We start from the raw sequence: 27,954 nt of genomic DNA on the forward strand, positions 1-27,954 counted from the left end.
CACGCATTAATTATGAGAACTTCACGTGAACATTGTGTGTGGGTGCGAGTCATTGCAACAGTGCACCGCACAACAGCGCAGCTCATCTGAATGATTATGATGAGCTGTTAAATCTATCATAAACATAATTTTACAGATACTCATAAGATGCAATGAAAATGCAACTGTTACCAAGCTATGACAATATAAATTGTTCTGCCAGCAGTAAAAATGTGTTTTATAAAGGGTTAAAATTGTTCCTCATAATTTAGTGATAAATATTTCAAGCTTCATGTTAAAGGGGTAATTTGGATTAAAAAATAAAACAGAAAACATTTACATCCAGTCAGCAATGGTTTACCTGTATTTTATTCTGAAGGCGTAGTCAGTGGTCGCACTGCATTATGGGTAGCAGGAGCAGTAGCTAGTCAAAGAAAAAAGGTAGTGTATATTTTGCCAGATACGGCAAACATGCACTGAGCGATATTTGCCCGGATCTCCTCGCTGATCGGCTAGTTCAAATGACGTCATCGTAGAGGGCATTGAGTGTTGCGGCGCCCTCGGCATTGAGCGTTGGTGCTAATTTTTCATCTTTAAATGCTGTTTTTGGAGCTATAAAGTAATTTGAATCAGAACAGAAAATCACCTACTGGTGGACGGATTCTCTAAAAGCAGCTCAAAAACGTGGCATAGCCGTGCCAGAAATTATTTCCAAAAATCCAGAAGTCCACGTCGGCACGTGTTTTTATCCTGTTTTTCTCTGTCAGTGTCATGTCTGCAAAACCTTCGATCAGTCTACCCCTGAAAATAGTGAGAGTTAATATATGCCAATTTTCAATAATGAAAATCAACAATATCAATTCAATTCAATTCAATTTTTTTTTTATATAACGCCAAATCACAACAAACAGTTGCCCCAAGGCGCTTTATATTGTAAGGCAAGGCCATACAATAATTATGTAAAACCCCCAACGGTCAAAACGACCCCCCGCGAGCAAGCACTTGGCTACAGTGGGAAGGAAAAACTCCCTTTTAACAGGAAGAAACCTCCAGCAGAACCAGGCTCAGGGAGGGGCAGTCTTCTGCTGGGACTGGTTGGGGCTGAGGGAGAGAACCAGGAAAAAGACATGCTGTGGAGGGGAGCAGAGATCGATCACTAATGATTAAATGCAGAGTGGTGCATACAGAGCAAAAAGAGAAAGAAACAGTGCATCATGGGAACCCCCCAGCAGTCTACGTCTATAGCAGCATAACTAAGGGATGGTTCAGGGTCACCTGATCCAGCCCTAACTATAAGCTTTAGCAAAAAGGAAAGTTTTAAGCCTAATCTTAAAAGTAGAGAGGGTGTCTGTCTCCCTGATCTGAATTGGGAGCTGGTTCCACAGGAGAGGAGCCTGAAAGCTGAAGGCTCTGCCTCCCATTCTACTCTTACAAACCCTAGGAACTACAAGTAAGCCTGCAGTCTGAGAGCGAAGCACTCTATTGGGGTGATATGGTACTACGAGGTCCCTAAGATAAGATCAATCAATCAATCAATCAATTTTTTTATATAGCGCCAAATCACAACAAACAGTTGCCCCAAGGCGCTTTATATTGTAAGGCAAGGCCATACAATAATTATGTAAAACCCCAACGGTCAAAACGACCCCCTGTGAGCAAGCACTTGGCTACAGTGGGAAGGAAAAACTCCCTTTTAACAGGAAGAAACCTCCAGCAGAACCAGGCTCAGGGAGGGGCAGTCTTCTGCTGGGACTGGTTGGGGCTGAGGGAGAGAACCAGGAAAAAGACATGCTGTGGAGGGGAGCAGAGATCGATCACTAATGATTAAATGCAGAGTGGTGCATACAGAGCAAAAAGAGAAAGAAACAGTGCATCATGGGAACCCCCCAGCAGTCTACGTCTATAGCAGCATAACTAAGGGATGGTTCAGGGTCACCTGATCCAGCCCTAACTATAAGCTTTAGCAAAAAGGAAAGTTTTAAGCCTAATCTTAAAAGTAGAGAGGGTGTCTGTCTCCCTGATCTGAATTGGGAGCTGGTTCCACAGGAGAGGAGCCTGAAAGCTGAAGGCTCTGCCTCCCATTCTACTCTTACAAACCCTAGGAACTACAAGTAAGCCTGTAGTCTGAGAGCGAAGCGCTCTATTGGGGTGATATGGTACTACGAGGTCCCTAAAATAAGATGGGACCTGATTATTCAAAACCTTATAAGTAAGAAGAAGAATTTTAAATTCTATTCTAGAATTAACAGGAAGCCAATGAAGAGAGGCCAATATGGGTGAGATATGCTCTCTCCTTCCAGTCCCGGTTAGTACTCTAGCTGCAGCATTTTGAACTAACTGAAGGCTTTTTAGGGAACTTTTAGGACAACCTGATAATAATGAATTACAATAGTCCAGCCTAGAGTAAATAAATGCATGAATTAGTTTTTCAGCGTCACTCTGAGACAAGACCTTTCTAATTTTAGAGATATTGCGTAAATGCAAAAAAGCAGTCCTACATATTTGTTTAATATGCGCTTTGAATGACATATCCTGATCAAAAATGACTCCAAGATTTCTCACAGTATTACTAGAGGTCAGGGTAATGCCATCCAGAGTAAGGATCTGGTTAGACACCATGTTTCTAAGATTTGTGGGGCCAAGTACAATAACTTCAGTTTTATCTGAGTTTAAAAGCAGGAAATTAGAGGTCATCCATGTCTTTATGTCTGTAAGACAATCCTGCAGTTTAGCTAATTGGTGTGTGTCCTCTGGCTTCATGGATAGATAAAGCTGGGTATCATCTGCGTAACAATAAAAATTTAAGCAATACCGTCTAATAATACTGCCTAAGGGAAGCATGTATAAAGTGAATAAAATTGGTCCTAGCACAGAACCTTGTGGAACTCCATAATTAACTTTAGTCTGTGAAGAAGATTCCCCATTTACATGAACAAATTGTAATCTATTAGACAAATATGATTCAAACCACCGCAGCGCAGTGCCTTTAATACCTATGGCATGCTCTAATCTCTGTAATAAAATTTTATGGTCAACAGTATCAAAAGCATCACTAAGGTCTAACAGAACAAGCACAGAGATGAGTCCACTGTCCGAGGCCATAAGAAGATCATTTGTAACCGTCACTAATGCTGTTTCTATACTATGATGAATTCTAAAACCTGACTGAAACTCTTCAAATAGACCATTCCTCTGCAGATGATCAGTTAGCTGTTTTACAACTACCCTTTCACGAATTTTTGAGAGAAAAGGAAGGTTGGAGATTGGCCTATAATCAGCTAAGATAGCTGGGTCAAGTGATGGCCCCTTAAGTAATGGTTTAATTACTGCCACCTTAAAAGCCTGTAGTACATAGCCAACTAACAAAGATAGATTGATCATATTTAAGATCGAAGCATTAAATAATGGTAGGGCTTCCTTGAGCAGCCTGGTAGGAATGGGGTCTAATAAACATGTTGATGGTTTGGATGAAGTAACTAATGAAAATAACTCAGACAGAACAATCGGAGAGAAAGAGTCTAACCAAATACCGGCATCACTGAAAGCAGCCAAAGATAACGATACGTCTTTGGGATGGTTATGAGTAATTTTTTCTCTAATAGTTAAAATTTTGTTAGCAAAGAAAGTCATGAAGTCATTACTAGTTAAAGTTAATGGAATACTCAGCTCAATAGAGCTCTGACTCTTTGTCAGCCTGGCTACAGTGCTGAAAAGAAACCTGGGGTTGTTCTTATTTTCTTCAATTAGTGATGAGTAGAAAGATGTCCTAGCTTTACGGAGGGCTTTTTTTATAGAGCAACAGACTCTTTTTCCAGGCTAAGTGAAGATCTTCTAAATTAGTGAGATGCCATTTCCTCTCCAACTTACGGGTTATCTGCTTTAAGCTACGAGTTTGTGAGTTATACCACGGAGTCAGGCACTTCTGATTTAAAGCTCTCTTTTTCAGAGGAGCTACAGCATCCAAAGTTGTCGATATCGAGCTACTATCGTGAATGTGAAATGAGATCTTAAAACTGATCGCCTCATTCCGTCATGAATAAATTTAGACAGCCAGCAAAACAGCGCAAGCCGCGTACGGCGAAATATTTTAAGTTCCCACCTGACTGCGGCTGTTCCGTCGTGAATAAATTTAGACGGCCGGCAAAACAGGGCAAGCCGCGTACAATGAAACATCATCCAGTTCAACTTTGCCAGAGCTGATTTCATCACAGGTTCTGGTACCGATTACATCATTTGAATTAGCCAATCAGATAGGAGATCCAGTAAAACATCGCTACCTGTAAGTTTGCCGGGTCCGGCAAAATATACACTGCCAAGAAAAAAGTCACAGAAAGCCTGCCTGCCCATGCTCAAACATTACCTCCTGCATACTAAACTTTAAATACACCTTTGAAAACAACAGCTGTAAGTTCTGTTTGATGTGTTTTGGCTACCTTTTAAGTTTCATAGGATCCCATTTAGAGATTGTTTTGTGAATATGTTGTCACCAGGAATTAGCATATCCCACTTGTTCAGTTTAGAGCACTGAGTATTAGTGTAGCAATGCCGCTAATGATCTAATTAACATATGAAATGATTGTGAAAATTGCCGTTTGTTATTGGTGGCAGCTATGGTTGACTTTGCATTAATGTTCTGGCAGTAGCCACTTTTTGATGCTTTATTTTCTAAGCAAAGAACGAATGCATTTTATTCCCTTTTTAATTTCAGTTTCACTTGGGCTTTTCACTGAGCTTTTCAAGACATAATTCTGGGAATTGTAAGCTGTGAAGAGGACCGTCATAAAGGAACAAGACGCTCAGCTTCCTGGCTCATGAGAGACGAGTTTGGCTTGCTGTTGATCTGCATTAACATACATTTAGTGGTAACAGTACAGCGAAAAGCCACATCAGCAGTTGATGGAAGATAATAGTACATAAATATTACAAATAATTACCTTTTAGACTATTCCAAATGCGTTCTCCACCTGATGAGAGAGAGAGACAGAGAGAGAGAGTGAGAAAGTTGCAGATGAAACGGTCCTCTGTGATTCTAGAAGTGATTAGAGGTGTTTTCATCAGCCAAATTCTAAGAGAAAATATTTCCACTATGAAATAATTACTTTATATAAGGCAATATCCAGCAGCACAAAGCATGTCATCCAACTGGGAACACAGCAGGTGGCATTGTCACGACACATTGTGCAGCAGTGCGGGGGTTAAATGGGTCCAAGTGTCAAGGGACTTTAACCTTCTCGATGATTTTTAAATGAACATTAAATTGCCATCTACTTCAGGAGGGGTACAGAAAAAACCCAACCTGGAAAAAAACCCCAGGAACAAAAATTGTATCGTGCAAAGTTTCTGATTAAAACAGATTTTAAACTCCCATTAAAAGAGAGTTGTTTCACGCCACAACAAATTACTGAGATATAAGGTTACATGTGTGACATATTACCGACACCTGCAAGACAGATGGGACTGTTTGATGCTTTAGGTGCAAAAACAGCAAAAGGGAGGTGTTGTACATGTTGTACAATATACACATTTGCATTAGTCAGATATGCATGAAACTTGAAAGAGAGGTTTGGATGCTTTAGGTGCAAAAACAACAAAGACAATAAATTGTGATGAATGATACAAGTTTTGTTCCTGGGGATTTTTTTCCACTGGGGTTTTTTCTTATATCCTTTCAGGAATGAGAGGGTAAAACACACTTTACATTGATTCCACAAATAAAAAATTGGGTTCTTCATGACGGAGTGGTGGACAGCATGCTGGCTTGTTGCCTCACACTGAGAATGGTGGAGTAGGGCAGAGAAGGATTTTCTTAAGATCTACTGTAGTAAAATTTCTGCTGGGAGATTGAGCCTAGATTAAACAGGTTTTTGTATCAAAATCTTTCTCTGTTTCATTCCAGCAGTATAACTTGTAATGCAACAGATAAAAGTTGCACTTGACCAGTTTCTCCAGTTAAATTCATAGGAGTCTGTAATTCCTTCTGAATTGTCAAGAGCATCTTGGTAACTTCCCTCACTAGTCTCCTTTCACAATCACTCAATGAGGGAAAAAAATAAAGTCAACGTTCACTATCCTTATACTAAAACTAATTAAAACTACACTCAACAAAAATATAAACGCAACACTTTTGGTTTTGCTCCCATTTTGTATGAGATGAACTCAAAGATCTAAAACTTTTTCCACATACACAATATCACCATTTCCCTCAAATATTGTTCACAAACCAGTCTAAATCTGTGATAGTGAGCACTTCTCCTTTGCTGAGATAATCCAACCCACCTCACAGGTGTGCCATATCAAGATGCTGATTAGACACCATGATTAGTGCACAGGTGTGCCTTAGACTGCCCACAATAAAAGGCCACTCTGAAAGGTGCAGTTTTATCACACAGCACAATGCCACAGATGTCGCAAGATTTGAGGGAGCGTGCAATTGTCATGCTGACAGCAGGAATGTCAACCAGAGCTGTTGCTCGTGTATTGAATATTCATTTCTCTACCATAAGCCATCTCCAAAGGCGTTTCAGAGAATTTGGCAGTACATCCAACCAGCCTCACAACCGCAGACCACATGTAACCACACCAGCCCAGGACCTCCACATACAGCATGTTCACTTCCAAGATCATCTGAGACCAGCCACTCGGACAGCTGCTGAAACAATCGGTTTGCATAACCAAAGAATTTCTGCACAAACTGTCAGAAACCGTCTCAGGGAAGCTCATCTGCATGCTTGTCCTCCTCATCGGGGTCTCGACCTGACTCCAGTTCGTCGTCGTAACCGACTTGAGTGGGCAAATGCTTACATTCACTGGCATTTGGCACGTTGGAGAGGTGTTCTCTTCACGGATGAATCCCAGTTCACACTGTTCAGGGCAGATGGCAGACAGCGTGTGTGGCGTTGTGTGGGTGAGCGGTTTTCTGATGTCAATGTTGTGGATCGAGTGGCCCATGGCGGCGGTGGGGTTATGGTATGGGCAGGCGTCTGTTATGGACGAAGAACACAGGTGCATTTTATTGATGGCATTTTGAATGCACAGAGATACCGTGACGAGATCCTGAGGCCCATTGTTGTGCCATACATCCAAGAACATCACCTCATGTTGCAGCAGGATAATGCACGGCCCTATGTTGCAAGGATCTGTACACAATTCTTGGAAGCTGAAAATGTCCCAGTTCTTGCATGGCCGGCATACTCACCGGACATGTCACTTATTGAGCATGTTTGGGATGCTCTGGACCGCGGTATACGACAGCGTGTACCAGTTCCTGCCAATATCCAGAAACTTCGCACAGCCATTGAAGAGGAGTGGACCAACATTCCACAGGCCACAATTGACAACCTGATCAACTCTATGCGAAGGAGATGTGTTGCACTGCATGAGGCAAATGGTGGTCATACCACATACTGACTGGTACCCCCCCCCCAATAAAACAAAACTGCACCTTTCAGAGTGGCCTTTTATTGTGGGCAGTCTAAGGCACACCTGTGCACTAATCATGGTGTCTAATCAGCATCTTGATATGGCACACCTGTGAGGTGGGTTGGATTATCTCAGCAAAGGAGAAGTGCTCACTATCACAGATTTAGACTGGTTTGTGAACAATATTTGAGGGAAATGGTGATATTGTGTATGTGGAAAAACTTTTAGATCTTTGAGTTCATCTCATACAAAATGGGAGCAAAACCAAAAGTGTTGCATTTATATTTTTGTTGAGTGTATTTTTAATATAAAATGAATATAAGCCCATATTGATTTAACTGCACAGAAAAGCCTATTAAATAATAATGATGATAATAGTGTGGCAAGCTGCATGGAAGAACTAAGACCTAGCCAGAGATTTGTCTTTTCTGCACTCTGCCACAAGGAGATGCTTTTTTTTTTTTTTTATTGTGGTCATCAAACACACTACACTTTACACTTATGGCAACAACAACATGACACTTAACTAGGGATGGGTATCGATAAGATTTTAGCGATATCGATGCCATTATCGGTTCCCCTTATCGATCCGATTCCTTATCGATTCCTTTATTGATACCTCTTGGGAATTTTCTGTGTATTAAAAGTAGACTTTACAGGTTTTCAACAACATTTTATTGAGTCTTAAAGTAAATAAATATGAAACTGATCACTGGATCCTTGAGCTCTGGACATAAATAAAATCTGTAGTTTTTGTCAAAAGTATTTGCTTTCATACATTTTGGCATGAATGTCTCTCCATACCTCTGAGCTGAACTAAGCGGACTGCTGCACGTCAGCGCAGGACGTCTCATTTTGGGACAAAAAAACATTTTAATCAATTGCAGTTTATTGTTTATATTACAACGTTTGGAAAGAGGTGTCATTTGATCTAAACTGCATTTGGCTTTGAAGTTATTAATTCCCACCAGACTCTATCTTTCCAACTTGACTCGGCAGACAGCTGCGCAGCCTTTGGAGCTGTGTGAACAGAACAGAGGATGATTCTCGTTTCTTTCCCAGATAGTGGGAGTCCCAGTTAGTGACTTTAATCCTCACAAAAGTGACTCATGATTGACATATTCAGGGATGAAAGTGGTGAAAAACAAAAAACGCTGAAACCCAAAATTACCCCCCAACTCCACCTGCACGAAAATGTTTGAATTCTAGAAGCTCTGAAATGCAATCTGGGCCTATTCCAGACGAAACTGCAGTGAGTGCAGCATCCATTTTGGTGAGAAAAAAACAACTTTCCTTATTCAAATTCATTCCAGTAGTCTTCTGCTCTTACTAGGATGCAGCAGTTTTCTAGTTTGGCAGATAGTTCTGGAGGAAATCACTGAAGAAATGAACAAATTGAAAATCTGGTTTGACCAAAACAAATAGTCATTAAACTTAAATAAAACAGGGATGAAGTGAAGTTGTAAGAGTCACTATGTGTTCACAGGAAACAGTTTTTCTATATTTATTTATTTATTTTCATTGTTAGTTGGTTTTATCTTTTCTGTTGTGTTTTGTTTTATCAGGTTCTTTTGGTCGCTTTCTCTAAAATTGTATTGTAGCATTATTAGTTATTCGTACTATTATTGTTGTAGCGGAGAAATGTGTTTTAGGGTGTAGACATTACCACTTGTGGGTAATTTTACCTCGAATAATGGGGGCACCACCTATGACTGAATGATATCATAACAAGGTTGTAACATCAATGATTTTAGGGTCAGTCAATAGGAAATATTAAATCAGTCGAAGTTCTATAGGTCAAGATCCGATACATCTGTAAACCATACAAATCACAGACAACTGCATATGTTTAAAACATTTATTTAACTCATTCAGATGTTGAATAACAGGACATATCACACTAAGACAATTTTATGATGACAAAGTTCAATAGACAGTTATTATATGACATTTATGTAATATGGTTTAGTTGCAGGAGTTTAAGAATGAATTACGTCCTAGTCAACAGGTGATTTTCTTTGGTATTTATTAACAGGAGATATTCTTAATGAGAGGGAATAGAATTAAACAAAGCCACTCCACTTAGATTCTGACAAAAACCAGAGCTTACTTGGGACGCAGTGGAGGTAGATCTCTGTGAGGTCAGATGCTGGGAGCCGTCTTGTTTCCAGTCGATAAACCATCTGTTTGCAACAGCTGATTTGAAGGACCTTGACAGAGGGACTAGGTTACCAGGGGCGATTTATGCTGTTAAAGCTGTGCCTTTCTGACGCATTTCAAATCACTGTGTGACTCAACCTGACTTGGATGTATATATCTCTGCAGCACTTGCTGTCTGGGATTGTCAGAATAAAGGTTTGAGTGTCTTTATTCTCTATTTGCCCAAAACAAAAATACATCTTTCCTCGTTGTCTTTGGAAGTTAGGTCAAAGCAAAACTCAATACAAAATAGTTGATTTTGTAGCAAAAGTGTTCATGAGATAAATTTGGGGTTTAATAAGAAACTTGAAAAATTGTCAAAGGAAGTACATGCGCCAGCGCTGTAACTTCACAAAAATTGAGGTAAAAGTTAACTGTGAAAGAAAAGTAAAAAGTAATTTCTTGTTGCGTGCACAGACAAGAAATCAATTCAAACACATGGTTGAAAGAACAAAGGGTCATAAAACAGGACAGAAAAGGCAAGCGTCTCAAGACCCAAGAAAAGAGCAAGAGAAAGAGTATAAGCAAGAGAGTCAGAGGGTAAGAGAGAGTCTCCCCGGGGTGGCATCCTTTTAAAGGGTTAAAAGCTCCACCCCCAAGAATTCTGGGTACTGTAGTTTTTACTGCATTTCTTTGTCTAATTTTATAATAAATCATTTTCCACTTCCTAAAACCCGCTTAAAACCAAGCAAGTCCTGTATTACAAAACTCTTGTAAACAATTACCTTGGAAACAGTGCACAACAACCACACATGAAAACAAGCACACATTTCAATCAATCAATCAATCAATTTTTTTTTATATAGCGCCAAATCACAACAAACAGTTGCCCCAAGGCGCTTTATATTGTAAGGCAAGGCCATACAATAATTATGTAAAACCCCAACGTTCAAAATGACCCCCTGTGAGCAAGCACTTGGCTACAGTGGGAAGGAAAAACTCCCTTTTAACAAGAAGAAACCTCCAGCAGAACCAGGCTCAGGGAGGGGCAGTCTTCTGCTGGGACTGGTTGGGGCTGAGGGAGAGAACCAGGAAAAAGACATGCTGTGGAGGGGAGCAGAGATCGATCACTAATGATTAAATGCAGAGTGGTGCATACAGAGCAAAAAGAGAAAGAAACAGTGCATCATGGGAACCCCCGAGCAGTCTACGTCTATAGCAGCATAACTAAGGGATGGTTCAGGGTCACCTGATCCAGCCCTAACTATAAGCTTTAGCAAAAAGGAAAGTTTTAAGCCTAATCTTAAAAGTAGAGAGGGTGTCTGTCTCCCTGATCTGAATTGGGAGCTGGTTCCACAGGAGAGGAGCCTGAAAGCTGAAGGCTCTGCCTCCCATTCTACTCTTACAAACCCTAGGAACTACAAGTAAGCCTGCAGTCTGAGAGCGAAGCGCTCTATTGGGGTGATATGGTACTACGAGGTCCCTAAGATAAGATGGGACCTGATTATTCAAAACCTTATAAGTAAGAAGAAGAATTTTAAATTCTATTCTAGAATTAACAGGAAGCCAATGAAGAGAGGCCAATATGGGTGAGATATGCTCTCTCCTTCTAGTCCCCGTTAGTACTCTAGCTGCAGCATTTTGAATTAACTGAAGGCTTTTTAGGGAACTTTTAGGACAACCTGATAATAATGAATTACAATAGTCCAGCCTAGAGGAAATAAATGCATGAATTAGTTTTTCAGCATCACTCTGAGACAAGACCTTTCTAATTTTAGAGATATTGCGTAAATGCAAAAAAGCAGTCCTACATATTTGTTTAATATGCGCTTTGAATGACATATCCTGATCAAAAATGACTCCAAGATTTCTCACAGTATTACTAGAGGTCAGGGTAATGCCATCCAGAGTAAGGATCTGGTTAGACACCATGTTTCTAAGATTTGTGGGGCCAAGTACAATAACTTCAGTTTTATCTGAGTTTAAAAGCAGGAAATTAGAGGTCATCCATGTCTTTATGTCTGTAAGACAATCCTGCAGTTTAGCTAATTGGTGTGTGTCCTCTGGCTTCATGGATAGATAAAGCTGGGTATCATCTGCGTAACAATGAAAAATTTAAGCAATACCATCTAATAATACTGCCTAGGGGAAGCATGTATAAAGTGAATAAAATTGGTCCTAGCACAGAACCTTGTGGAACTCCATAATTAACTTTAGTCTGTGAAGAAGATTCCCCATTTACATGAACAAATTGTAATCTATTAGACAAATATGATTCAAACCACCGCAGCGCAGTGCCTTTAATACCTATGGCATGCTCTAATCTCTGTAATAAAATTTTATGGTCAACAGTATCAAAAGCAGCACTGAGGTCTAACAGAACAAGCACAGAGATGAGTCCACTGTCCGAGGCCATAAGAAGATCATTTGTAACCTTCACTAATGCTGTTTCTGTACTATGATGAATTCTAAAACCTGACTGAAACTCTTCAAATAGACCATTCCTCTGCAGATGATCAGTTAGCTGTTTTACAACTACCCTTTCAAGAATTTTTGAGAGAAAAGGAAGGTTGGAGATTGGCCTATAATTAGCTAAGATAGCTGGGTCAAGTGATGGCTTTTTAAGTAATGGTTTAATTACTGCCACCTTAAAAGCCTGTGGTACATAGCCAACTAACAAAGATAGATTGATCATATTTAAGATCGAAGCATTAAATAATGGTAGGGCTTCCTTGAGCAGCCTGGTAGGAATGGGGTCTAATAAACATGTTGATGGTTTGGATGAAGTAACTAATGAAAATAACTCAGACAGAACAATCGGAGAGAAAGAGTCTAACCAAATACCGGCATCACTGAAAGCAGCCAAAGATAACGATACGTCTTTGGGATGGTTATGAGTAATTTTTTCTCTAATAGTTAAAATTTTGTTAGCAAAGAAAGTCATGAAGTCATTACTAGTTAAAGTTAATGGAATACTCAGCTCAATAGAGCTCTGACTCTTTGTCAGCCTGGCTACAGTGCTGAAACGAAACCTGGGGTTGTTCTTATTTTCTTCAATTAGTGATGAGTAGAAAGATGTCCTAGCTTTACGGAGGGCTTTTTTATAGAGCAACAGACTCTTTTTCCAGGCTAAGTGAAGATCTTCTAAATTAGTGAGACGACATTTCCTCTCCAACTTACGGGTTATCTGCTTTAAGCTACGAGTTTGTGAGTCATACCATGGAGTCAGGCACTTCTGATTTAAAGCTCTCTTTTTCAGAGGAGCTACAGCATCCAAAGTTGTCTTCAATGAGGATGTAAAACTATTGACGAGATACTCTATCTCACTTACAGAGTTTAGGTAGCTACTCTGCACTGTGTTGGTATATGGCATTAGAGAACATAAAGAAGGAATCATATCCTTAAACCTAGTTACAGCGCTTTCTGAAAGACTTCTAGTGTAATGAAACTTATTCCCCACTGCTGGGTAGTCCATCAGAGTAAATGTAAATGTTATTAAGAAATGATCAGACAGAAGGGAGTTTTCAGGGAATACTGTTAAGTCTTCTATTTCCATACCATTCCATTTGAGCGCCTTGGGGCAACTGTTTGTTGTGATTTGGCGCTATATAAGAAAAAAGTTGATTGATTGATTGATTGATTGATACCATAAGTCAGAACAAGATCTAAGATATGATTAAAGTGGTGGGTGGACTCATTTACATTTTGAGCAAAGCCAGTAGAGTCTAATAATAGATTAAATGCAGTGTTGAGGCTGTCATTCTCAGCATCTGTGTGGATGTTAAAATCGCCCAATATAATTATCTTATCTGAGCTAAGCACTAAGTCAGACAAAAGGTCTGAAAATTCACAGAGAAACTCACAGTAACGACCAGGTGGACGATAGATAATAACAAATAAAACTGGTTTTTGGGACTTCCAATTTGGATGGACAAGACTAAGAGTCAAGCTTTCAAATGAATTAAAGCTCTGTCTGGGTTTTTGATTAATTAATAAGCTGGAATGGAAGATTTCTGCTAATCCTCCGCCTCGGCCCGTGCTACGAGCATTCTGACAGTTAGTGTGACTCGGGGGTGTTGACTCATTTAAACTAACATATTCATCCTGCTGTTTCTGTAAGGCAGAATACGAGGTCTGTCAATAAAGTAACGGTCCTTTTTATTTTTTTCAAAAACTATATGGATTTCATTCATATGTTTTTACATCAGACATGCTTGAACCCTCGTGCGCATGCGTGAGTTTTTCCACGCCTGTCGGTGACGTCATTCACCTGTGAGCACTCCTTGTGGGAGGAGTCGTCCAGCCCCTCGTCCGAATTCCTTTGTCTGAGAAGTTGCTGAGAGACCGGCGCGTTGTTTGATCAAAATTTTTTCTAAACCTGTGAGACACATCGAAGTGGACATGGTTTGAAAAATTAAGCTGGTTTTCAGTGAAAATTTTAACGGCTGATGAGAGATTTTGAGGTGATTCTGTCGCTTTAAGGACTTCCCACGGTGCGAGACGTCGTGCAGCACTCTCAGCCGCCGTTGTCAGCCTGTTCAAGCTGAAAACCTCCACATTTCAGGCTCTATTGATCCAGGACGTCGTGAGAGAACAGAGAAGTTTCAGAAGAAGTCGGTTTCAGCATTTTATCTGGATATTCCACTGTTAAAGGAGATTTTTTTAATGAAAGATGTGCGGACGGGTCCGCGCTTCGCCAGCCGCCACGACTCTCCGCCACAGGAAAAACACCTCCGTTGGAAGCCTTAAGGACAAGTTGGAACATGTCCTGCTGTTAAACAATTTCTCATATACTCACTCCACTGAAAGCCATCAAAAGCCACCTGGATTTTACAAATGGTTATCAACACGGAGGTATTTTTCCTGTGCCGCCACACCGCGTCGTTTTTCTGACGTAAAAACATATGAATGAAATCCATATAGTTTTTGAAAAAAATAAAAAGGACCGTTACTTTATTAACAGCCCTCGTAAATCAATATGTTGATCAATTATTATATCATTTACCAACAGGGACTTAGAAGAGAGAGACCTAATGTTTAATAGTCTGTTTTAGTCTGTGGTGCAGTTGAAGGTGCTATATTATTTTTTCTTTTTGAATTTTTATGCTTAAATAGATTTTTGCTGGTTATTGGTGGTCTGGGAGCAGACACCGTCTCTACTGGGATGGGGTAATGAGGGGATGGCAGGGGGAGAGAAGCTGCAGAGAGGTGTGTACGACTAAACTCTGCTTCCTGGTCCCAACCCTGGATAGTCACGGTTTGGAGGATTTAAGAAAATTGGCCAGATTTCTAGAAATGAGAGCTGCTCCATCCAAAGTGGGATGGATGCCGTCTCTCCTAACAAGACCAGGTTTTCCCCAGAAGCTTTGCCAATTATCTATGAAGCCCACCTCATTTTTTTTTTTTTTTTTTTGGACACCACTCAGACAGCCAGCAATTAAAGGAGAATATGCGGCTAAACATGTCACTCCCGGTCTGATTGGGGAGGGGCCCAGAGAAAACTACAGAGTCCGACATTGTTTTTGCAAAGTTACACACCGATTTAATGTTAATTTTAGTGACCTCCGATTGGCGTAACCGGGTGTCATTCCTGCCGACGTGAATTACAATCTTACCAAATTTACGCTTAGCCTTAGCCAGCAGTTTCAAATTTCCTTCAATGTCGCCTGCTCTGGCCCCCGGAAGACAATTGACTATGGTTGCTGGTGTCGCTAACTTCACATTTCTCAAAACAGAGTCGCCAATAACCAGAGTTTGATCCTCGGCGGGTGTGTCGTCGAGTGGGGAAAAATGGTTAGAAATGTGAACGGGTTGGCGGTGTACACGGGGCTTCTGTTTAGAACTACGCTTCCTCCTCACAGTCACCCAGTCGGCCTGCTTTCCCGGCTGCTTGGGATCTGCCAGAGGGGAACTAACGGTGGCTAAGCTACCTTGGTCCGCACCGACTACAGGGGCCTGGCTAGCTGTAGAATTTTCCAAGGTGCAGAGCCGAGTCTCCAATTCGCCCAGCCTGGCCTCCAAAGCTATGAATAAGCTACACTTATTACAAGTACCGTTACTGCTAAAGGAGGCCGAGGAATAACTAAACATTTCACACCCAGAGCAGAAAAGTGCGGGAGAGACAGGAGAAGCCGCCATGCTAAATCGGCTAAGAGCTAGTAGCTGCGCTAAGCTAGCGGATTCCTAAAAACACGCAAAGTGAATAATGTGTAAATAATTTAGAGGTGATTCAGCAGAAGGAGTGCTTTAGTTAAGGCACGTGGAGATTACACTGGGAAACAAATCGTAATCTAGATAACTATATCAATCTAACTGCGCAGATTAAACAGCTAACAGATACAGAAAAACACCGCTGTGCTCCAGAACAGGAAGTGATACAATACCGCAGTGAGAGCCAACCACCAGTAGAGGCAATTTGATAACTTTCTACAATCTATGGTCAGAACAAAATGCACAGGATATATAAATGTGTGTGTGAGGTTAAATGAGCACATGTTCGTTTCATTCCTCTCTTTTCTTTTTTATCTTGTTACAAAAAACAACAGTACAACTTTTTAAATGCAACTTCAACTTTACTAGACTACACGAATTGGGCCTGTGTCCTTCCCCAATTCACCCAAAGGGGTCACTCTTGTTCCACGTACTGGAAGAGGCTGGTTTTGGATTTTATCATAAAACATGAAATCCATCAATCTGAAGTCAATTTTGACCAGAAAAACTGGCTTGGTCTTCATTCTTCCATGCAGCTCACCACAATAACATGATGATTTTTTTTCTCCATTGCACTGCATCAGGTAGCTAGCAGTGTTAATGTGCCTTCATCATGGTTTGCTAATTCTTAAGGCATTTAGGGGTGAGGTTCACCTAAACTGAACAAGCCAAAATAAACTGTCTCACCGGGGTGGGAACGAGAACCATTAAAAATCTTGCCTAGGGCACCAAATTGTTTAGGGGTGGTGTCGCTGACCAAGCTGTCCCCCCTAAAAATTGGTCTACCCTGCCTTCACTGTGCATGCATCATTTTGAACCACAGCAGCATCATTTTACCAATTATTGCCTCTTTTCTGCTTGAAACTGCACTGCAGTCATCAATTATCTCAGTGACAGATATCTGAAGCTTTTTTCCAAAAACTGACTTTAGAGTGATTTAAGAGGTTTTACTTTGTCATCTAATGGTTAATAATCACATTATTCCCTTTGATCACTTTGGGTCTAGAGAATCAGACTCAAACAGTCAGTCTCAGGCGTGTTACTGTGGTCCGTAATGATGCATGCGCAGTGAACGCAGTGCGGACCAATTTTTATGGGGGACCATTCAGTTGGTGACACCAGCACTGGTTCAACATCAGGATCCAAGATCTACGAACACCTAAAATCTGTCAAAGATTAACATATTCTGTTCATGATGATTATAGATTCAGTCATTATCTTTGTTCGTTTCTCCTGAGTCTGCCTACTCACAAAACATTTACTACACAGTACCAAGCTGTTGAAGTCCAAGACATATTCACTGACTTGAAAATGTGCATGTATCCATGCATTGACTTGTCTAAGTAATGATTAGGGTTGGATATTGAACACCAGTTCCTGTTAAGAATCGATAAGAAATGATTCAATCCACGCCATCAATAGCCTTTTTGCTTAACGATTCCCTTATCTGTCCTTCGGTTCACATTATGCTGGAGCGACTGTTGTTTTTGAGGGTGTGTATCGGAAAAATGATCATTTCTCTACGTTGATTGCAGACTAAGGCTAAAATGATGAATCGAGTAATTCAAATAATTACAAAAAATGTTCGAGGCAAATTCTTTGCCTCAAGGTTTCGTTTAACACTGTAGGACATATGCCAGGCCTGTATGTGATGCTGTAACACTCCCACAAAAAATGGAGAAGACCACAGAGCATGCACATAACCAATGTAATAGCTAATCAATGTAGCAGGCGACAATACAAGTTTACAAAGCCGCACGCTGAGTAAAATAAAGCCTTTTAAGAGAAAGGGTCCGCGCTGATCGTCTGAAATGGATTTATTGCGCATTTAACGTGAAGCAGTGTGTTTGTATATTTTTAAAAAAGAAACACGGTTTGGTTCATTCGCTGCTCTCCACCTCCACAGATGAAGCGAAAGAATGCACACTTTAAGTCAGGGGTGGGCAACTTGTTCCAGAAAGGACCAAGAAGGTGCAGGTTTTCTTTGCAGCCACTGATTCCACCAGGTGATTTCACTGATTAACTGATTCCATCTGCTCAAAGTGATATTAATCAGTGAAATCACCTGGTGGAATCAGTGGCTGCAAAGAAAATCTGCACCTTCTTGGTCCTTTCTGGAACAAGTTGCCCACCCCTGCTTTAAGTGAATCACATTTAACTATTTAAAAAAAATGCCTTTATTCAGAGTTGATAAGTTTTTATCAACAGGCTGTACAGTTGATTTATCAGTGCAGCCTTTGTAGAAATGCTGTGTTATTTGCCAAGTATCCACAGAAAACAAGGAATTTTACTTTGAATTTGAGCTGCACTCTGTACGGTATGTATAAATACACACTAAACACCGAATAAATCACAGTAATAAAAAGTGCAAATGAAATGTGCAATAAGAGAAAAAAAAAAGAATGCCCTGTCTGCAGACTGAAGGTTTCACAGACCACCTGGGCTTATGGTTTGGCAAAGCTCCAAAACTCTTACTAATGTAAAAAAAAAAAAAATTACCCGGGAAAACAGAGACAGAGGGAACACCCTAAACTTAAAAAATTTGTTTGATGGTACAGCAACACTGTACCATTGCTTAGGACCCCTTCACAAATCACATGTAAAGCAACACACACGTGGCCTGCTAGAGTGTCGGCTCTCCCTCAACACATGCCGTGCGTGTGTGTCACGCATGTGTTGTGCTCCCCCCCAACAACACATAAGGCGTGCGTGTGTTTTGTGCACTCCTCCCCCATCTGCAACACATGTGGTGTGCTGGGGGGAGTGCACTTGCATGAACTGCTGATATGGATGTACAGATGTGCAGCCAGCCACGTCTGAGCACACACACTGGTACTTCTTCGCTCTTTTTAAGAAGAGGCAGGTCCACAATTTCTTCATTAACTCCTCCTCAAAGCCATTTAAAGATGTCAATCGTGAGTCACCTTTGTTAAATTCAATAACGGGGACTCTTGTCTTGTTGCGGGTGAGAAATGAGTCTCGTTCTCCATTCCACACCGGAGTTTTATGCAATGGTTCTCTGGCATGAGCTGCACTCGCTTCGGGAGTGCATAAACTGAAGTTGTCCATCAGGTAAAGGAAATAATAATAGCAATAACAACGATAATGATATCCTCTGTTTTGTGGGACTCCACAGCTCTGCTGTGGCTCTCTGCCGAGTGAAGTTGGAAAGACAGATTTTGGTCGGAATTAATAACTTCAAAGTGAACCGCCGTTTTAAATCAAATGACACCTCTTTCCAAACGTGGTATTACAGGCAACAAACTACAATTGACCAAAACTGTTTAATTTTTTTTCCCAAAATGAGAGGTTCTCCTTTCTTTACGAAGTACATTGATCCTGACATGCAGCACAGCCGTCTGAAAGAGCTCAGCTCAGAGGCTCGGTAGTTAAGTTTGTCTCATTAAAATCTGAAAGGAAATACTTTTGACAAAAACTACAGATTTTGTTTATTTTTATTTATGTCCAGAGATTGACAGGATCCAGTGACCAATTTCGTATTTATTTACTTTAAGAGTCAATAAAACCTGTAAAGCCTACTTTTAGTACACAGAAAATTCCCAAGAGGTATTGATAATGGAATCGATAAAGAATTGGATCAATAAGCAGAATCGGTAATGGCATCAATATCGATAAAATTTTATCAATACCCATCCCTAGTGATGATTTATCTAACGGTGAACAAAAACTTCCATGCATACATTTTACTGTATGTATGTATTTTTATGTCACTATGAAAGCATTTTGATTTGTTGTTAAAGTTCTGTAACCTTGGACATGTTTAACATATTGTGATTAAACAACATTATTATATTTGCATTAATTTATGAACATATTTTAAATCCTGGTGCCAGTGAATCAATCAATCTCTCTATCTATCTGTCTGTCTGTCTATCTACCTATCTATCATGGGGGAAGAGAGCGAGAGCGAAAAAGAGAAACTATTAGTTATTATAGGGTTAGATTGGACCTTAATTCCATCCTCATTGCTAGTTTAGGGGCTTAGTGGTAACACTGCCATTATGGCATCAGGAGAATGACTTTTAAAATCCTGGGCAGGGAAAGTCTCCAGTGCGAGTCCAAGGCTTTAGGCTCTTAATGCTCCGTAAGCCTACCTTAAACATGAGCATTACAAATATAGTCAAACCCAGTTCAGCATTATTTTGTTTATTAAGGTCAGTTGTTGTGTTGCCATAGAAACCTAATACTGGACAAATCTATCAATGACTGACGTTACAAATTTGAGGGTTTTGACGGATTCACCCTACTGTACTTTGTTTATGAGTATAATACCTGGAAGTGCTGTTAAATGCTGAAGATGAAACTGTTGGAACAACTTCCTTTTTATGTAGTAACAACCGAAAAATAGGTTTATCTGCACATTGTTTAAAACTATAGTGTGTAGGATTTAGTTTCCCTTCACATTTTCGCTTCTTTAGCAACAGGGATTTGTGCTGCCTTGTGTTCTCTTGGGATATCTGATATGTATGACACTCCATTTCACAAAAATGAGGCTTCTCAAACTTGCTAGGCTGCACAAACAACCCATAGACAGTATACAGGAGAACAACCACTGATTCCTCTTCTTTTTCTTCAGTAAGGAAACAGGGAGCTGAACCCATACCCATTTATATAAATGGTGACTGTGTTGAGAGAGTGCACACTTTCAAATTCCTGGGCACTCTCATCCCTGATGACCTCTCCTGGACTGTCAACACCACGGCAACAGTTATGAAGGCACAGCAGAGATTACACTTCCAGAGATGACTCAGAAAGAGCATACTTAAACATTTCCAAGTCACTGAATATGTCTTGGACTCAATTACGAAGAAATACAAACAGTATGGCACTTTATGATAAATCTGCATGGAGTAGACAGTTCTCAAAAACTGAGTGATTGTGCAAGAAGGAGAAGAGTGAGGAAAGCCACCAAGACACCCAGACAACCCAGAAGAAGTTATAGGCTTACGTTGCTGTGATTGGAGAAATTGTGCATATATGAACAGGGTCATGTATTGCAAAATCTTGGGTGACAACTTCCTTGCCTCTGCCAGAACACTGAAAAGGGGCCATGGATGGGTCTTCCAGCACGACAACGACCCAAAACATACAGCCAAGGTAACAAAGGAGTGGCTCCATAAGAAGCACATCAAGGTCATGGAATGGCCTAGCCAGTCTCCTGACCTAAATCCTATAGAAAATCTATGGAGAGAGCTGAAACTTTGAGTTTCCAAACGCCAGCCTCAAAACCTCCATGATTTGGAGATGATCTGCAGAGAGGAGTGGACTAAAATTACTCCTGATGTGTGTGCCAACCTAGTAAGCAACTATAAGAAACATCTGACTGCTGCTTGCCAACAAGGGTTTTGCCATCAAGTATTAAATCATGTTTTGCTAGGGAGCCAAATACTTATTTCCCTCAATGAAATGCAAATTCATTTTTATTTTTCATTTCATGTAATTTTCTTTTTATATATATATATATTCTTTCTATCACTGTTACAATAAAGCTACCATAAACATCATAGACTGTTTAATTATTTGTCAGTGTGCAAACTTTCAAAATTAGTGGGCATCACACATTTATTTCCTCCACTGTATGTTGCTTATTTGCTTGTTTGTTACACTCAAAAAAACTCACTCATTGGATTGGATTTCCATCTAATAAATATATGCAGTCCCAACTAAATTAACCCGTTTATGCCCAGATTTTTTATGTGAAAAAAGTTGCATTAGTACCTTTGAGATTTTTTGTGAGTGACAGTGATACACTTCGGCAACAATTGTTGCCAGTGGGGCAAAACGGGTTAAATTATCTTGCATGGATGTACTTTTTTGAGTTGGGGCTACATATATTTATTAGATGGAAATCCTGCACATAATTGAGTTCATCCAATGAGTCATTTTTGAGCGTATTATGCCAAAATTACAACTACACTTCAGTAAAAATGAAATGTTGTATAATATGCCATTCATTGTAACAACTTAGGATAATTTGCTCTTTCCCATTTAAACAACCAGGTTTTGTGTAACAGTCTGCCACAACTACATGAAGTAAATAGCCTTTTTACAGTGGACCTTCACTGCGGATCCTGACGTTTCTCCAGAGAGAGTAAAAACGGATGATGGAAAGTGAAATATATTCCAGTCTGACATCAGTTCTAATGTATATCAGCTCAGTGTGGAAAAACTTTCATCCTCCATCCCCGCGGCGGAAAAAATAACGCACATTACCCAAAGCGCTTCCTAAATATTTTACAACTTTAACTGAAGTCACTTAATTACGTGCGCTCCTACCTTAAAACCGTGACAGCATCTCTACGGAGAATTCCGGATCTGTCATTCCAACACTAAAGTGGAAGGAACGGCTGAGTGCGTCAGCAGCTGCACACATCCAAAGAGAAAAGAGGGCGAGAGTCTGATCCAAAGCGTCGCGCTGCGGACCGCAGGGAGCGCGCGGAGGAGCGCCAGAGCGCAGTGCGCACGGGCCGGGGCGCAGGAGCAGCTGGAGGAGCCCAGACAAGCAGCTCTGCCCGGTGCCCGACATTTATTATGAATAATGCTGAATTTATGTGGAAACGATTGTTGTACAAAAGCTTCAGAAATCTGTCGCTGAGATCGATGATGACTGGAGGCAGTTTGAAGCAGAAACGAGGTGATAATCTCAGTTTTTTTTCTCAACTGCTAACATTTCTCAAAAGCTGCTCGCCTTTTCTCTAAACTGTGAACACAAAACCCAGTTTTCAAGCTACATTCACAAAACCCCAGACTCTTCTTGCAAAACCAAACTTTCACCTCAAAACAGTTCAATCTGTGCTCAAAACTGAACCCGAGTCAATCAAAAGTAAAAACCCCACTGAGCAGAGTCTCTAAACACTACATAGAAAAATAGAAAACACAATGTTCAGGAAATGAAGCTGTAGAAATAAAATGCACTTGTGTATACAAGTGCTAAATGTACAGTAAGCCTACGTAAAAATAAAGTACAAAAATATACATGGAATCCTAGGCCTACAAACAGTGAGACTAACCCTCCATTACAATACTACAGTACATTGGCACAGTGATGTACTGAAACATGTATTTACTTACAGTATACTGGAGTACAGTATATAGTGTAGTCATACAGTATTTCCTGTCAACATTTACATATAATGTCAGAAAAGGTCATTTGTTGTTCTTGTCTCTAAATGTTGGGATTCTGGAGGACACAGTGAATCTACTGATGTTTGGTTGGACCCTTTGTCCGGCCTCCCTCATGCCGTGGACAAGAACATGGTCAATGACAGTAGCTCTGATTTCATCAGATATTACTGTTCTTTGTCTTCGTTGACCACTTAGACAGGGGCCGGGCAGCAGTGGTTAATATTTTTCAAAACTCATGAAATTTAACCAAATTTGTTTTTTTCCCTAAAGGAACCAAAAAAAAAAAAAAAAAAAAAAAAAAAAAAAAAAAAAAAAATGAAGAAGCACCTTGGAAAAGTTGAAGTTTGTTTTTCAGGACTACCCTAGTGACCCATTGCTTTGTCACACTGTTTTTCCTCTTCCTCTCTTCTTCCATTGGCATTTTTTTCTTTTCTTTTTTTTTTTTTTGCTGTCTCTGTCAAAATTATGAACATGTAAGAAATAAAGACTTTGTTGGTTTGTTTTTATAGAGGCTTTGCAGTCACATGACCAGGCTACTCCCCATCGCCATGCTGCCGGTCATGCGCAAGACTTCCAGGATTATTTACAGAAGAAACAATGCACATACTGCAATGTTACTCCTGATAGTGGAGTAAGTGAACATACCAGGCATCTTTCTGGTGCTGAATTACAGCAGTACAAGGAGAAAATTGCCATTTGTGGGCACTTGTACACAGCACCAGGTGTGTTGATTTCTTTGACTGCACCTGCAGTGACATTGTTATCACTGCACGTGTATGTACACTCAGGACTTACAGTTTTTCTCAGTTGCTAAAACACAAAACCCTATTCCATAAATAAAATTCTCAAATGCCTTTACACAGTTATTGAATTAATCTCCCTTTTGGCAAAACCGTAGACGACTTTCACATAGGTAGACACATTTTCAAAACTCATTCACTCTTTTTGCAAAACTCTAAACACATTCTCATACTATAAAACCCATTCTGCATAATAATTCACTTCTTAATCATATTACTAACCAAACAAAGCAGAAGATAAACACAAAGCACGGATGTCAGCAATTAGACACTACTAGTCAAAACTGTTAACACTTGTGTCTAATGATGTGACAACCAATATAAGCCAGTTCAGAGTTGAAACAGGCTGGTTGGAGTTTCATTGCAACAATGGACAGAAACCAGAGGCGCAGGGGACGGGTGCGTGTTAGAGGTGGGGGAGTAGGAAGAGGAAGACAACGAGTTATAGTAAATGATGAAATTCGGGCCACAATCATTGACCATGTTCTGGTTCATGGGATGTCAATGAGAGAAGCAGGACTTCAAGTCCAAAACCTCAGCTGTGTCTCTGTGGCTTCAATAATCCGGATATTCAGACAACAGAACAGGTATAGTGTAAATGTTCAATACTGTATACAGTACACAGTTACAGCAGATTTTGTAGACCACTGTGACAAAGCATATATTGTATATTCACTTGTGTAGAATTGCAAGGATGTCAGGGGGAGGTGGAAGAACCCCTATGTTCTTCCAGCAGCAGGAGACCCTGATAGTTGACATGGTCATTCAAAACAACACCATTAGACTACGTGAAATACAACAGCGAGTGATTGAAGGCAGTGTCAGTTTTGAAGGAATCAACACCGTAAGCCTCTCCACCATTGACCGTGTCCTGAAACGCAACAGAGTGCACATGAAACAACTGTACAGAGTACCCTTTGAGCGCAACTCTAACAGAATGAAAGAGCTCAGATATGAGTATGTCCAAATAAGTACACATTCAGATACAAGTACTGCATATCGTAAACACTATCATATCTGCCTGTCTTTCTGTTCACTTACAAAACTATCTATTTTTTATATAGAGAATATTTGAATTGGAGGCCAGTGAAAGGCCCCATGAATATATATTTGTGGATGAAGCAGGATTTGACCTAGCGAAGAGGAGAAGGAGGGGCCGGAACATAATTGGTCAGCGTACCATTGTTGATGTCCGTGGTCAGTGTGGTGGCATTGTGACCATTTGTGCTGCCATAAGCAATGTGGGGTCCTGCATCAACATGTAACACTAGGGCCATACAACACTCATCACCTTCTTACATTTCTAGCAGGTCTCTGGGATGTTTTGGTGGCTCGGCAGCATGAGATGAATGACCAGTACACATATGTGATCATATGGGACAATGTAAGCTTCCATCGTGCTGCTCAAATAAGAGAATGGTTTAACATCAATGAGCAATTCATCAATATGTACCTCCCACCATACTCGCCTTTCCTGAACCCCATAGAGGAGTTTTTTCAAGTTGGAGGTGGAAGGTATATGACCCGCAACCCTATATCAGAGTGGATCTCCTGCGGGCCATGGAGTTAGCTTGTGGCGACATAACTGAGGAGTCATGCCAAGGCTGGATACGCCACACAACAGCCTTCTTCAACCGCTGCCTCAGAAGAGAGAACATCGCTTGTGATGTTGACGAAGTCTTGTGGCCTGACCCAGGCCAAAGGCATGATGAAGCTCAGTGAGCTTTTTTACTGTAATATTTTATTTTTTGATTGTAGATTTACCCTATTTCATTTATAGTTAGATTTCAATGAATAAAAAGACTTCAGGAGCTATATGCCCTGCCCTGCACACTGTGCCTTCCATTGTTTGATGTATTGTGTAATCATTGCTCAGCAGGATTTTAATTTTGACTGCTAAGAGAATGATTCTGAAACCATTAGTTGGTTTTGGGAAAAGTTAAAAGGGTTTTGAGATGATTGGTCAGTTTTGTAACAAGAATCTATGCTGAAAAAAGTGAAACAGTGCACTTCATTCAAAGTACTTATTTACATTGGTCTAATAGAAAATTGTGGTTTCCAGTTTAAATCTGCTGGAATCACTTTACAAAATCATAAATATACATTGTGAGAAACTAAAAAAATTAGCTGTAACAAATTACATCAATTTTTTTAAGTTGATCCAAAGTATCATTTTTTTTCAGTGTAGGGTTTCGTGCATGTGGTTTGAAAAATGGGTTTTGTGTTTAGAATTTTGAGAAAAGGGTAAATGGTTTCACAAAATGTGTTTTAGCAATTGTGAAAAACGGTAATAAGTTGACTCCACTGAATTTTGGAGGTGATCCACATCCAGATCTAGCTCTAGATTCTGGATTAAGATTTCACTTTATAGTCTTTGAAGGATTACGCTGAAACTACAACCCCAATTCCAATGAAGTTGGGATGTTGTGTAAAATGTAAATAAAAACAGAATACAATGACTTGCAAATCCTCTTTAACCTATATTCAATTGAATACACCACAAAGACAAGATATTTAATGATCAAACTGATAAACTTTATTATTTTTATGCAAATATTTGCTCATTTTGAAAGGGATGTCTGCAACACGTTTCAAAAAAGCTGGGACAGTGGTATGTTTACCACTGTGTTACATCAACTTTCCTTCTAACAACACTCAATAAGCATTTGGGAACTGAGGACACTAATTGTTGAAGCTTTACAAGGTCTATTAGAAAAGTATCTGACATTATTTTTTTCAAAAACCATATGGATTTGAATCATATGTGATTGCGTCAGACAAGCTTGAACCCTCATGTGCATGCGTGAGTTTTTCCACGCCTGTCGGTTGCGTCATTCGCCTGTGAGCAGGCTTTGAGTGAGGAGTGGTCCAGCCCCCTCGTCGTTGTTTCATTGCCAGGAAATGGCGGAATGATTTGGGCTTTTTTTCCCCCATCAGAATTTTTTCAGAAACTGTTAGAGACTGGCAGCTGGAAACCATTAGAAAAATTTATCTGGCTTTCGGTGAAAATGTTACAGGCTTGGTAGAGAATGAGTGCTACTGTCACTTTAAGGACGGCCCCCAGCGGCTGTGGGGCACGCCGCGCTCCGAAGCCGCCATCGACAGGCTGAATGACCATTTCATTTCTAAACCGATGGCTGTCTGGATCCGTGACCATCGTGTGCCATTTCTCTGGTTATCACAAGAGCTGGACATCAACCATTTTCCGGCAGATTTCACTTTTAACAAGAGATTTTGTCATGGAAAACTGAGCGGAGGCTTCGCGCGTCACGATGGATTCGCTACTGGAGCGAGACAAAACCACCTCCGTTTTGGTCTCACAGGACGGCTTTGAGATGGCGTTCAGACAGCTGTCAGTGGTTTTTCCATCGAGTGATTATCCGAGAAATTGTGGATGTGCCTGGACATGCCAGAACATGTCCTGTGAGGCTTCATCACGGCGTTGCTTTGCGCCATACGGCACCACCGCGACGCGCGGAATTCCTCCGCACGTCTGTCTCAATGTGCCGAAAAAGTGCTGATGTCCACGTCTTTTCACAATTCCTGTGCTAGTCAGACGACGTCCCGGATAAAACACAGCGTCCAGTTTGGAAATGAACTGCACATTCCACTGTTACAGGAGTTTTTGTTATGGAAAGAGTAGCGGAGGCTTAGTAATAAGATCGGATACTTTTCTAATAGACCTCGTAGAGGTGGAATTCTTTCCCATTCTTGCTTGATGTACATTTTACATAATGTCCCAACTTAATTGGAATTGGGGTTGTACTTCATGGATTCTCACCAAATTTGCACCACAGATAGATATTAGGGCATCAAAGACTTCACTGCATTTGGGACGTGATCCAGTGTGGCAGATTGAACAGCCCACCCTAAAAATCAGTCCACTTTAACAGTGGTGACACGTATTGTTTATTTAAAGGAAAATTAGTCCCCACTGGGTTTCTCACTTTGCTGCCAAAGGAATAAGACGCTTGCAATCTTGCTCTTGATATATATAAAGTGATAATGGATGCCACTGAAGACAGAGTTTTGGACACTGAAGAGACTTTTAGAAGGAAAGACTGATTTTTTTTTTCAATGTGACAGTCTGTCCGTGTCATAATATTACAGTTTTTCTCAATTGATAAAACACTGTTCCTGAAAAATAGCACACATTTCCCAAAATAGGACACAATTCACAAAGTACTGCACACTTGTGTCATAAGCGTACTTTGTCAAAATTAGAACACTCCAGTCAAAATGTGCACACACACTGATCAAA

This window comes from Thalassophryne amazonica, chromosome 1 (genome assembly GCF_902500255.1).
Source record: "Thalassophryne amazonica chromosome 1, fThaAma1.1, whole genome shotgun sequence".
NCBI classification, from domain to species: domain Eukaryota; kingdom Metazoa; phylum Chordata; class Actinopteri; order Batrachoidiformes; family Batrachoididae; genus Thalassophryne; species Thalassophryne amazonica.